At 37.9% G+C, this 12,372-nt stretch overlaps 1 protein-coding gene across 1 annotated transcript in view; it reads left to right on the top strand.

Annotated features, from left to right (window-relative positions):
- CDH11 (cadherin 11) overlaps positions 1 to 12,372 on the top strand; it is a 121,144-nt gene that overhangs the window by 44,175 nt on the left and 64,597 nt on the right. The window contains exon 2 of the mRNA XM_063312713.1: positions 11,625 to 11,744. The gene's annotated coding sequence lies outside the window, so the exon portion shown is untranslated. The remainder of the gene's footprint in view (positions 1 to 11,624; positions 11,745 to 12,372) is intronic.

Genomic DNA, 12,372 nt, shown 5'->3' with positions numbered 1-12,372 from the left:
TGCATGAGCTGAGCCATAAATCCATTTGGCTTCTTATGTAGGTAATCTTAATACAAAATATTTACCATGTTAAATGATGGATCCTTTTTCAAATAGTTGGCTCAAAACTTAGCTGTCATGGCAAAAACAGCTGGAAAATGTAAGTGACATAATCTACCAAGAAAATTAGCAAATAAAATCCATCTCATCCTCATCATAATCTATATAACAGTTTAGTACCTTGTTAAGAACATTTTTCCCTAGAAAGATGATGAATAGAAGAGACAACAAAGCCTGTCATCTGCTTTCTTGATTGTGCTGCCAAGTAGCTGTGAAGCTAGAAGAGGGAAGCAAGGTTATTCAATGAACTGGAGCCACTAAATGGAATTATGGGGTATCTGTAAGAAGATAGCATTGATTAAACTAAGCCAGTTCTCATTATTGTACTTTCTGTGGTACCTTGTCACTTCTCTAATAGGTTTGGGTTTCTACCTCAACACAGCTTGCTCAGCCTCTGGGATCTGTAAAATATGAACTCTGGCTCTAGATATTGCTAACTAACCTTGTTAATATATTTTGATCAGTGAGAGTAACTGGATGGCTTTATAAAAATATGCCTGCACTCACTCCCAGCTTTTGGTTTGGTAAGGCCTTGTATCTTTGAGAGATGATGGATAGCAATGTTTATATATCTATATCTATATCTATATCTATAGTCTCATTTTCATCACCACCTAAGAAAAGATTGATGTATTATATGTTTGGAAAGATCTTTGTGCTTGGAAGACCAGTAATTTGAAGAGCACAGTGATGAATACTATGGACCAATAGTCTGACTCCATCTAAGGAAGCTTCATGTGGGAGCCAGTAAATGGTTTAATATCATAAGGCCCCCAATTCTATCCTGACTTCTTTTATCAAAAATATCTAGAATATCACATGAAATGTCAAATGTGGGTTAATGCTTAAGAAAGACAAAATACTAGGGCAATACATCTAACTTTTATTGATACTGATGGGATCTGACCAGAAAAGAGCTCTTGATATTTTGGCTGTTGAAAATGTCAATCCTCTGCATAGTGCTTTTTTTTTTTTTTAAATCTATCCTGGGGATTAGGGACGAGCAGAAAGAATTTAAAATAAGACCACCAGTTGTCCATCTGTCCATCTCACTCATTCATCTTCTGTACTTAAACACATATAGACTTATATGCACCATTCTGGTCACAACATCTCAAAAAGGATATTGACAGTTGGGAAACAGCTGAATCCCCTGACCCCTTAAGAAAGTTTTATAAAATGATATAGTCGGTAAATATTAATAGAATCCAATAATCCAATAAAATGTAATGATGGAAGTTTGGGACAGAAAAAAGGAAATGCTTTTTCACAGAGTGCGTAGTAAACGTATAGAATTTGTTGCCACAGAGTGTCTTGATAGGCATCAACCCAGATGGCTTTAAATAAAGTTTAATAGAGGATAAGGTTATCAATAACTAGTCAGGACAAATGTTGCTCCCTAGGTTAGAATGATGTCCAGAGCATGGCAGCTATATTGCTGGCCGATATAGGCCTTTGACCTCTTTTCTCACAGGTCTTATTTTTTAATGGGAAACAGTCCAGAACCTGGGGGTCAAAACATCTGTCCTGTTTAAGCCATTTTCTAATGTAAAATGGATAGCTGTATTCATAAACCTGTTCCACAAAGAAGCATTATATTCAAGGTGACCTGGTAAGAGAGACCACCTCATTAAATGATGATTTTCATGTGCCAGTGAGATCTACCACCACAGGTAGAAGATCCATATTGCCTCAGGCACTTTGCTTCTTGCTGGAATGGGTTAAGATATTTTTTTTTAAAAAAAGTCAGAATGTCCCATCTTTCCTTCAGTCTACACTAAGCATAAATAAATAAGCAATTTAGCCAATTGCACAATTAATGTTGCTTGTGAGAGATATTATAGGTCTCCAGAGCAATCTCTGCTATTTACACTAAAACAAACCTGAACTCTTTGGCTATGTGCCCATCTTTAAGGGTGGCCCAACAGCTTTTTCCAATTAAAATTCTAGATCTTATTGAAGTGACCCTTGTGGTGTGCTGCTGAAGCAGTACCATATGTCTTCACACCACAAGACGCCAAAGCATGACCCAAAAGAAAAGTAAGCAAATTCTTAGAAAACCTTTGAGAAACAACTTCCTCCCCACTCCCCGCTTCTAGCGCTGCATGGAAAGACACCATACAGAGAGGTAAACTCAAAAAACATGGCTGGACCAAAACATTTTGCAACCCCACCCCCCTTCCACTGTTCCAGGTCAAAATGTATGTATCCCAAGGCCAGCCAAGGGTACTTAGGCATCTGAGATGGAACATTCCATGTTTCCCTCACTTGCAATAAGGATATGAGAGCCAGTTTGGTCTAGTGGTTAAGGTTCTGGGCTAGAAACCAGGAGTCTGTGAGTTCTAGTCCTGCCTTAGGCATGAAAGCCGGCTAGGTGACCTTGGGCCAGTCACTCTCTCTCAGCCCAACTCAGTGCAATGTAGACTAGCCTCTTCATGGTGCACCCCGGGCAACGTGACTTGTCATGGCTAAATAGTCTACACATCTGGCTGCTGGACCTCACAAGGATTTCCCAGCAAGAAAAAAGCAGCATGAATACCAAACTGCTAGGCCATACAATTAAAAATAAATAAATAAATAAGCATGTAATAATATGGAACTAACATTTTTTCTGCCTGTTCATATAACATTCCAAATCAGCTGCCAAAAGTAATTACCTTCCTCTCCTTAATGGTTGGGTGGGGTCTGCTTTTGCTGAAAAGCAATTAGTTTATCTGTTTTTCTCTTCTGAGGTGGGGGGGATATCATTTTGTACTAAGATGAACTTTTCAGGTATTTTGAACTGCCAGAATTTTTTTTTTTTTACTTATTAAACTTGTGCTTCAAACTTTTAACAAGTTACAGGGAACTCTAGCAAATTAATGCTGAAAGAGTTTTCTATCTGTCTTAAAATGGTAGACACTGTAAGTATATGCAAGAAAATATGGGCTAGAGCAGATACTTGGCAATGTCCCAAGCTATTGCTGAAGTATCTGGAAAGAATCATAAGGGGATGAAGACTTCTTCAGCTGAATGAAGACCATGGGGATTCATTGTTGACTAATAATGTCTGAGGTGCCAAATTTTGTTGCTGTTCCTCTCTTCTAGTCAATAGCACCCAGGGTTTCTCTGCTTGGAACTGGTGTCTTGTTGGTACTGTGAGGATCTAGGAAGACATATCTACAAAGCGTTTCAGACAAATTTCTTGTGATTTCCCATTGGTTTTATTTTTATTTATTTATTTATTTAGCCACCCATCTCACATAATGACTCTGGGTGGTGTACAACACTTAATTAAAAAAACAATAAACACATAAAAAAACAGTCACAATTTAATATATATATAACTGGCAAATAGAGGGAGAAAATGTAGAAGCAGTGAAAGACTTCGTATTTCTAGGTGCAAAGATTACTGCAGATGCTGACTGCAGTCAGGAAATCAGAAGACGCTTAATCCTTGGGAGAAGAGCAATGACAAATCTCGATAAAATAGTTAAGAGCAGAGAGATCACACTGACAACAAAGGTCCGCATAGTTAAAGCAATGAGCGAAGGAAGATAGATGCTTTTGAACTGTGGTGTTGGAGGAAAATTCTGAGAGTGCCTTGGGCTGCAAGAAGATCAAACCAGTCCATACCCCAGGAAATAAAGCCAGACTGCTCACTTGAGGGAATGATATTAAAGGCAAAACTGAAATACTTTGGCCACATAATGAGAAGATGCTGATGCTAGGGAGAGTGGAGGGCGAAAGGAAGAGGGGCTGACCAAGGGCAAGGTGGATGGATTATATTCTAGAGGTGACGGACTTGTCCCTGGGGGAGCTGGGGGTGTTGACGACTGACAGGAAGCTCTGGTGTGGGCTGGTCCATGAAGTCACGAAGAGTCGGAAGCGACTGAATGAATAAACAACAACAACACATAAAAAGGCTCACAAAACAAGATGGGATGATTTAACCACAGTAAGGGAACCATTGAAAATTTTCCCCCAGACTTGAAGGCACAGCCAGGTCTTGAGGGACTTGAAGAATGTTGAAAGGGATGGAGCCAATCTCTTATCTGGGGGGAGAAGATTCCACTCTGCTGCAGCAGGGAAGGCCCACCTCCTGGGACCCGCCAAATGTAAAAAAGGACCCACAGCATGCCTTCTCTGGCAGACCTAATGGGGTGGGCAGATGAAATCAGGGAGAGGTGGTCCCTGAGATAACCTGGTCCCATGCCATGAAGAGCCCTTCAAGGTCAAAACCGGCACCTTGAACTGGACCTGGAAACAAACTGGCAACCAATGCAGCTTGCAGAGTAGAGGTGTAAAGTGTACCTCTCTAAGGGCACCCAAAACTGCCTGCACTGCTGCATTTTGCACCAGCTGAAGCTTCCAGATACTCTCCAAGGGTATTAAACTTTGGCAGCTCAGGAAGCTCAGAATTAACACCATAAAATCCCTGTTGGACTGGGCAAGGTCCTAAACTTGCATTTTAACCACATGCATTTATAATGCTAAGTCAGGACTTTTTAACATTGCTTAATAAAGGGACACAACACCAGAAACACAATGGTCGACTTCCCCCTATTGCCTAATATGTGTGTGTATGTATTTGAGTTTGGGCTTAGTATGAAGTATGAGCTTAGTCACTGGAACCTGTAAACCACAATTTATGATTTAGTGTTATTTAGGGAAGTCAGCCTCATACCCCACTTTGGTCTATTCAACAGACCACAATTAAAATAAACCATTACTTAGTATAGCTTGTGAACCCAGACTCTCTCCCCAAAACAAACTGATCTAATGACTTTTTAGGTTTGTCTCTAGATATGATCATCTGGGTATATATACAGTAGTCTAGCTAGTTCTTCTTAGCTATTATAGTGAACAGCCACTTCTGCCTCAATGTTTCTCTCTGTCTCCCTGGATATGTGTTCTTTTTTATACTTCTGAATGTGCATGCCACTGGATTATCAGATAGGCAACACAATAATGGCTGATATCCTCTCATTCTGTTCATCTGGCTATTGCAGGAAATAGAGCACTTGCCTATATCGGCACCCTGAATTTAAGGTTATTATTCCCATGCAAAGAAGATTAGGCAATTTTAAAAAAAAGCCAAAACCCTCATATTTCTCCATTACCATATTCTTAGTGATTTGTAAAGCCACCCTCATATTTTTTTTAAAAAAGGCTGGTGTGTGTGTGTCATATTCCTTTCAGGACAATAAGTTATTTAAGAGCAAATTCAGCTCATGGTCATTGTTAAAACACCCTGTAATTAAGATCTTGTTCTGAAGATTTTGTGTAATTAATACCCACTTTATAAATTAAAAGACAATAAAGTCATATATAACCATTGATTCATTACAGGAGCCACTGTAATGAGGTTAAATATTTGTTATATGACATGGCTATTCTTTTGTCTTTAGATAACACTCCACATATATAAAGCTTCTCTGTGGTCTTGACTTGGTGACTGCCTGAGTTTAAACTGATTTGGATCTGACTTGGACACCCACCCATAATGCAGTTTTGCAGCTCTGTTGTCAGGACAAGTTCATTTTGACCAATGTAGTTGCCAGCTGTGGGGAGTTTTCATTGAGTGTTTCAACTGTTCAGCCCAGCCAAGCCCATCTGAATGTAATTTCTTTGCCAATGCCAGGTTTGGAAGCAGCCAAATGGTTTTGTGGAGAAAGGCCAAACTGAAGGAAGAGCAGTGAGGAGGAGAAGAAAGATGTTTTGTAAATTGTGGATCCTTCAGCATAGGAAGATAGGAGTTTTTCATCCAAGTTAAAAAAAACTATATATTTTTTTTGACTGACACATTTCCAACTAAATACAATATTAAAATTGGAAGCAGTGATTTAACACTGAATCCAACTCCCTGTTCAGTGCAGGAATCCAAGCTGATGAATCTCTGACAGATGGTTGTCTAGCCTCTACTTGAACACAGCAAAGGGAGCCCACCACTTTTCTGAAAAAAATTGTTCCAATGTTGAAATTCTCTTACTATTAAGATTTGTTTCCCTCTACCATTCAAATAGAATTAGCTTCCTATAACTTAAAACCATGATTCTCTAATCTGGATTGATCGAAAAAAGTTCTCGTCTATCTTCTTTGTGAAATGTGAAGAGTGCTATTACATCCCTCGGTCTTGTCTTCTTAAGGTTAAATATGACCAGTTTCTTCAAACTGGTTTCACAGAACATAGTTTCTAGTATCCTGATAATTGTTTTTGTTGGAACCAAATCCAGTTTGTCTGAATCCTTTTTAAAGCATGGTCCCCAGTAGTGAATACAATACTGTTGGTTGGTTGAACAAACTCCGGGGGGAAAAAAAAAAGGAACAAATCCTTTTCTTGATTTGACAGCTAACAAAGCTACTAGACAGCTTTTGATGAAGCCTAAAAGTGTGTTTATCATTTAAGGAGCCATGTTATGCTCCTCACTTATAGTCAGCTTGTAATCAACCAGTATCCCAAGATCTTGCTTGTAAGCATTGCTGTCAAGCTGCTGTTTCTCCCACTTATTTATTTATTTAATTAATTTCGATAGCCGCACTTGTACTTGCACTATCCATTTGAGTTCTGTTTCCTAATGAAGAGTCTTGCATTTATGTTTATTATATTTCATTCTGTAATTTTCTTTCCATTTCTTTAAGATATCAAGATAACCTTGAATTATATGTTATTATTCTGGGGTATCCTAATTTTATGTGGTCTACAAATTCATTAAGTATTCCATCTGCCTCTTCACCCAAGTCAGGAGAGAGAAAGAGAATGAAGGACTGAACATGGTATTACCTCACTTAATACCTCACTTCAGTTTGTGGAGGAACTATTGAGGAGAATCTATTTGAATATGATTTTTGAGCAAGCTACTGTATAGGTTGTCACCTACAGCTACCAAACCACCCATTTTGCTCATGAATCTTCCCAGGCATCATTGCCAGGCTGATTGTTCCTTGGATTTTCCTTCTCCCCTTTTTGAAGATAGGACCAGCATTTGCCCACCTGCCATTTCAACAGTTCTCCAAGATTTTTGAAAGGTAAAAGATCTGAACGGAGCATCAGAAGCTGCTTCAGTATCCTAGCATGCAATTCATCTGTCTCTGGAAATTTCACTCAAGGTAAATAGGCATTCCCTGGGTGTTTTTTTGTATCACTCTCACATGCAACCCTATCCCTTCATCATGTTTTTCACAATTGCCTGATGGATCACCCCTCTTTTTTTAAGCAAAAATAAGGAGTTGAACAGATTTGTCTTTTCTTTGTCACTTGCTAGCATTATCAAGGAGCTAGAATACCTTTTCTTTTCCATTTTTTTTAACTTTAATTGCTTATTGAACTCATGTTCAGGCTTCCATATCCTGCATTCAGTATTTCCCTGTATTAATTAGTTATATAACTGTTTGAATAAAAGAATCTTCTGACATTTTTAACCGCTAAAGAGGATTATTACGGTATAGTAACATTTCAGTAGTATATACAGTAGGTATATAATGAAGCTAATCTATGATTAATAAAATAATTAGTTTGTTTTTAGGATGTTGTAAGACCGCTGTGTTATCAAATATCTATCTATATCTATCTATATCTAATATTCTAGTGTGGGGTCTTTTCAGAATTGTTCCTGCAAAGAACTACAATAGTTTATATTTAACATAGTTTATTTAATAGTAAATAGTTAACAGTTTATTTTAACTTATATTTTAGTTATCTTTTACTGGGGTGTCAGTTTAAAATTATGAACTGTTCTGGAAATGTGTTAAATGGGGCAGCAGGCTAGAAATATCTGAAATAAACATGATTAATAATCTGATTTGAATATAATGTGGCTTAAGATGAGTTTCAGTCAGTGAGCCATGGTGTTAAATGTTCATCAGCTGGTTTGGGGAAGATTTACTCTGATCTAGTTTGTTTCTCACAAGCTGAAATCAGTGAATTGTTTGAATATTGGACTTGCTATATTTGTCTGACCAGGATTTGCGACTCAAAGGTCGCTGAAGACCACGTGTTACTTCTGTATGCAAATTGTTTTGTAAGAAACTGTGAACGAGCAGAACTTTGGACCCAGAAATGGATGAGGAACAGGATAACCTGAAAAGGATTACCTGCCCTCATTTGAATTGAGTCATTTATTAAGACAGGTATTCAAGCAACAATGCATGATTTTTGAGCTAAGTAAGCCCCCAAATACATACATACATACATAGATACATAATGAAATTTCATGAGATGGCCAAATTCTGTGAGATTTTGGCTTTCTGGTGTGAAATGTAAGATGCTAGTCTCTGTATGAGTTTTGTCAGACTTAAATCTGTGTTATCTCATCCTTTCCCTCTCTCTTTTTGCTGTTCCAAATAACAACAACAAAATCAAATTGGGCAACACCTTATTAGGAGCAGGAAATCCTGACAGCAAATTCTAGCCCAAGTCCAGATCAGAGAAAGGATGGACCTGAAGCATTAATGAATAGAGCATACACTGAAAACTTTAAACTTTGAGAAAACCTGTGCTCAAACTCTCAGGAAATCCACACCATCTGTACTGTTTTGATTACTGTCCAATTTACTCTGCAATCCGAGGAAATCTTGAAGCAACCCCCACAGTGTTTTAAAAATTGCTACCATTATAAGTTTGGATGTAATAGAAGGATTTTATTAAATACAGGACTGGAGGATAGCTGTATTTTGTTATTGTTGTCTTCAAGTCAGTGTTGACTCCTGGCAACTGCCTGGACAAGTCCCTGCAGTCCCTGCATCTTCATGGCAAGATTTCAGAAGTGGTTTGCTGTTGCCTGTTTCCTAGAGAAAGCCCAAGATCACCCAGCTGGCTTCATGCCTAAGGTGGGACTAGAACTCACAGTCTCCCAGTTTCTAGCCTGATGCCTTAACCGCTACACCAAACTGGCTCTCATACAGTTGTATTAATTATATTTAATTTTTATCTTAATAAACTTTCATTTTTGTCATGGTCTCACCATGTATGTATGATGTATGATGGAGAGTAGTCCTCAGTTACTATTCAAAGGCAATGGGTAGCACTCATCTCACAAATCTATCATCTATCTATCTATCTATCTATCTATCTATCTATCTATCTATCTATCTATCTATCTATCTATCATCTATCTCCATCTCCTAAAAAAATATGGAAGAGATGGAAAGAAGGCAGGTAAACAGAAGCAAATAAGGGGGGAAAAACAGAGGAAAGAGATTCCGGGGAATGGAATTGGACCCTGAATATAAGTAATCCTACAAAAAAAAAAAAGTTCCAAGGGATGCAGTCTGTGATGCCTTCCTTAAATACATTAATAGTCTGAACATTTGGGTCATGCAAAGTGAACACCATATTTGTTACCTAACTGGCTTTGGAGGGATAGGTATTTCTGATCTATGTGAGCGTTGGTGATCTCCTTATGAGAAAATCAAGTGCTTTTTGAAAGCATATATATCCAGTGAATACAGCTATGATAAATTACATGCAGGGGTGGGGGATGAAAAGGAAAAAAAAATAGAAAGGGGAGAAGCACAGTCTTTTGTCCCCTGTTTTCTATTGGTGCCATTCATGCTAGCAAATTTGCCACAGAACTGTGAATATTTATTTAGTTTTCTTCATAATAGTGGTGATTTTTTTAAAACTAATGAGGAATTATTGGGGGACAATGAAAGACATTTGTAAATTAAATAGATAAGCCCATTGGCAGACAAGGGATGTTTTGTCCAATACAAGAATTCTATTGTCCATTGCTTTGGTTGTCAAGAGCCCAGGGAGCAGAGGATTTATGAGGATGACACAATGATTCTTTCACAGTGCAGGCAAAGGAGCTGTGAGATTCTGTTCCTCTGCTTTTCAGCCTCTATAATCTTTTTTATCATGCAAGGACAATGTAGGACTTAACTGGTTCTTGGGACTCAGGACTGTCCATTTAAACATCAGGGACTGTGAAGTAATTACTATGGGGACAATAGATTTGTTTTTTTTTTTAAAGCTCCTTTTTTGCACCTAAACTACCAGAGGTTTAAGAATCACTATGCTTGCCACTTTGAATAAATGGTCTTCTTAAGAAATGGCTTATTCCCAAGAGTAAAAAGCGATAATCCTGTTTTTGAGTTGGAGGAAGGACTGTTTGTTGGCAATATTGAATCAAATGTCCTGTTCTTTCTTTCCCCTTGGCTATCTGTTGCAACTGGACTTCAAACACTGCAAACTTGAGCCTGAACAAAATTGTATTGATTAAAGAGCCTTAAAAAGCAACTAATAACAGATATTGTAATCTGTTATTTGAAAATTACAATAAATAGCAGCAGGGCTTATTAATAAGAAAAATGCTAAGTCTGAACCTAGTGTTGTGAGTGGATGTTGCTTTATGACATGATATCTTGAGGTATGCAAACTAGATGGTATTTTTTGTCCTCTCTTGACAAAATCCTTAGATAAAAATTCCCCAGACATTTTCCCCCTCCTCTACAGTTCTTGAATGTTTGTAGATTTAAGTGTCACAAAGCATTTTCAGCTATATTTAATAGAGTGCTTTAAGTTGAAGAGAATATATTTTAAGAGATTTATTGTTAGAAAAGGTCAGTATATACAGTAATGGTCCAAGGCAGGATTTGAAGCCATGATAAACCATGTCACAACAAAACAAATGGTCAGAAGTAAACATATATATCTCAGAAAATGGTTTCTTCCCATCTTTTCCTGGAAGCACTCTTAAGTCAAGGAAAAAAACCTTCTGTAAATTTTTGCACATGGAATAATATTATTTCAGCAACCAGATCCAAATAAGCTTTCTATAGAATCAGAAATAGGTTAATGATGCATGGCTTGCTCAATTGTATGCATAACCTATGGATTTTATTTTTATACCAGAAGAATTATCTAGACTAGGAAAAAGCAGAAATTCAATCTGCAAAGTGACTCAACAGATAGACCAGCAACCTCATGCTGTCTTTTTCAGCAGACCAATCTGACCCTGGGTTTTTATTTTAACATTATATAACAGTGTGGGTATTATTCAGTTTGTTTTTTGGAAACAACTTTTCTAACTCTACAGTTTGCTGTTAGGGATGTGCCACGGTCTTCCATTTCTTCAGCCCTTAGAGTCGTTTGCAGTCTTAGAGACTAGAAATTGAATGTCATCCCACACTAAGTAATAATGCCTATTTTGTCTAATTTGTATTACAGCACCCAAAAATATTAGAGATAGAGATCTACCTAACGGACAGTTAATTCCCAGCAGTAAGATTCTACTGTTGCTACAGAATTTTTGTTTTCATGATGATGCTCCTGAGCATATCTTTTGTGAATTTACATTTTATTTTGAAGGTAATGGGATACTGATTGCTGATCTGTATTGCTTTAATTATGGGAACATTTTCCCAGAAAACATGTTTGCATCTGTTATTTGTTAACTCTGATTTGGGCCCAAGATGCTGTTCCTTTTCTACAGCACATTCAAGGAAGGGAAGGATAATTAAAAGTTAATTTCTTCTTTTTTGCATCTCTGTTGTCACTCTGACTTGCATCTTGACTTCTTTGTCCTCCCTTTTTTCTTTTCCAGAAAGTCTTGGGTTATTAAATACACATCTGTGCAAAAACAAAAGCTTCACTGGAACTGTTAATTTGCTCAAATGGATGGAATATTATATTTTAATTGGCAACAGGCTTCCAAAGGGTGAAGGTAAGATGCTAGATCACAAAAGCTTGTGCTCGTCAATCTCTGTACAGCTATAAAATATTAGAACATCCTTAACCGACTGCAGCTTTCTCCAAGTTGCCTTCCAGACTGGTTAGATTTTAAATCTGATATTGCCAGAATGTCTGGGGCAGTAAACAGTGGCCCCTTTTATTTGGGGGCCAAGGGACAAGGAGAATGACAGAAATGTTTCCTTCTTCAACTGCCAAAGAGAAGAAAAAATCACAACACTAAAGGGAGGGAATTTGGGTAGCACAAGCCTGGGGGATTAAAACATTGGAGTGGGGGTCATGTGAAGTCCCCAGATTGCCCAACTCTGAGATAAGATCTCCATCCTGTCTCCTTCTGAGTGCCTCTCTCTTCCTTCATCATTACTTGAGCTTTTAGCTGTTGTAATTTTTTCTTTGGCTCTTTTACTGATTCTCCTGTGCCTCGCTGGGCAAGGTAGAGTCCCAAACTATAGCACAGAGGACAGTCTGATGCAGCTGGCTAAATCCAAAGAATCTGGTGATATTAGAATTTGGATTACAAAATCTACAATGGTGAATTCACAGAGTAACTTTTACTGGCAGGGTAGTGCAGTATTAGGATAAGAAAATGTACCGTTTCTTGC

This window comes from Candoia aspera, chromosome 11 (genome assembly GCF_035149785.1).
Source record: "Candoia aspera isolate rCanAsp1 chromosome 11, rCanAsp1.hap2, whole genome shotgun sequence".
Taxonomy (NCBI): domain Eukaryota; kingdom Metazoa; phylum Chordata; class Lepidosauria; order Squamata; family Boidae; genus Candoia; species Candoia aspera.
The sequence above is the reverse complement of the archived record's forward strand: the minus strand, read 5'-3'. Positions and strand labels throughout refer to the sequence as shown.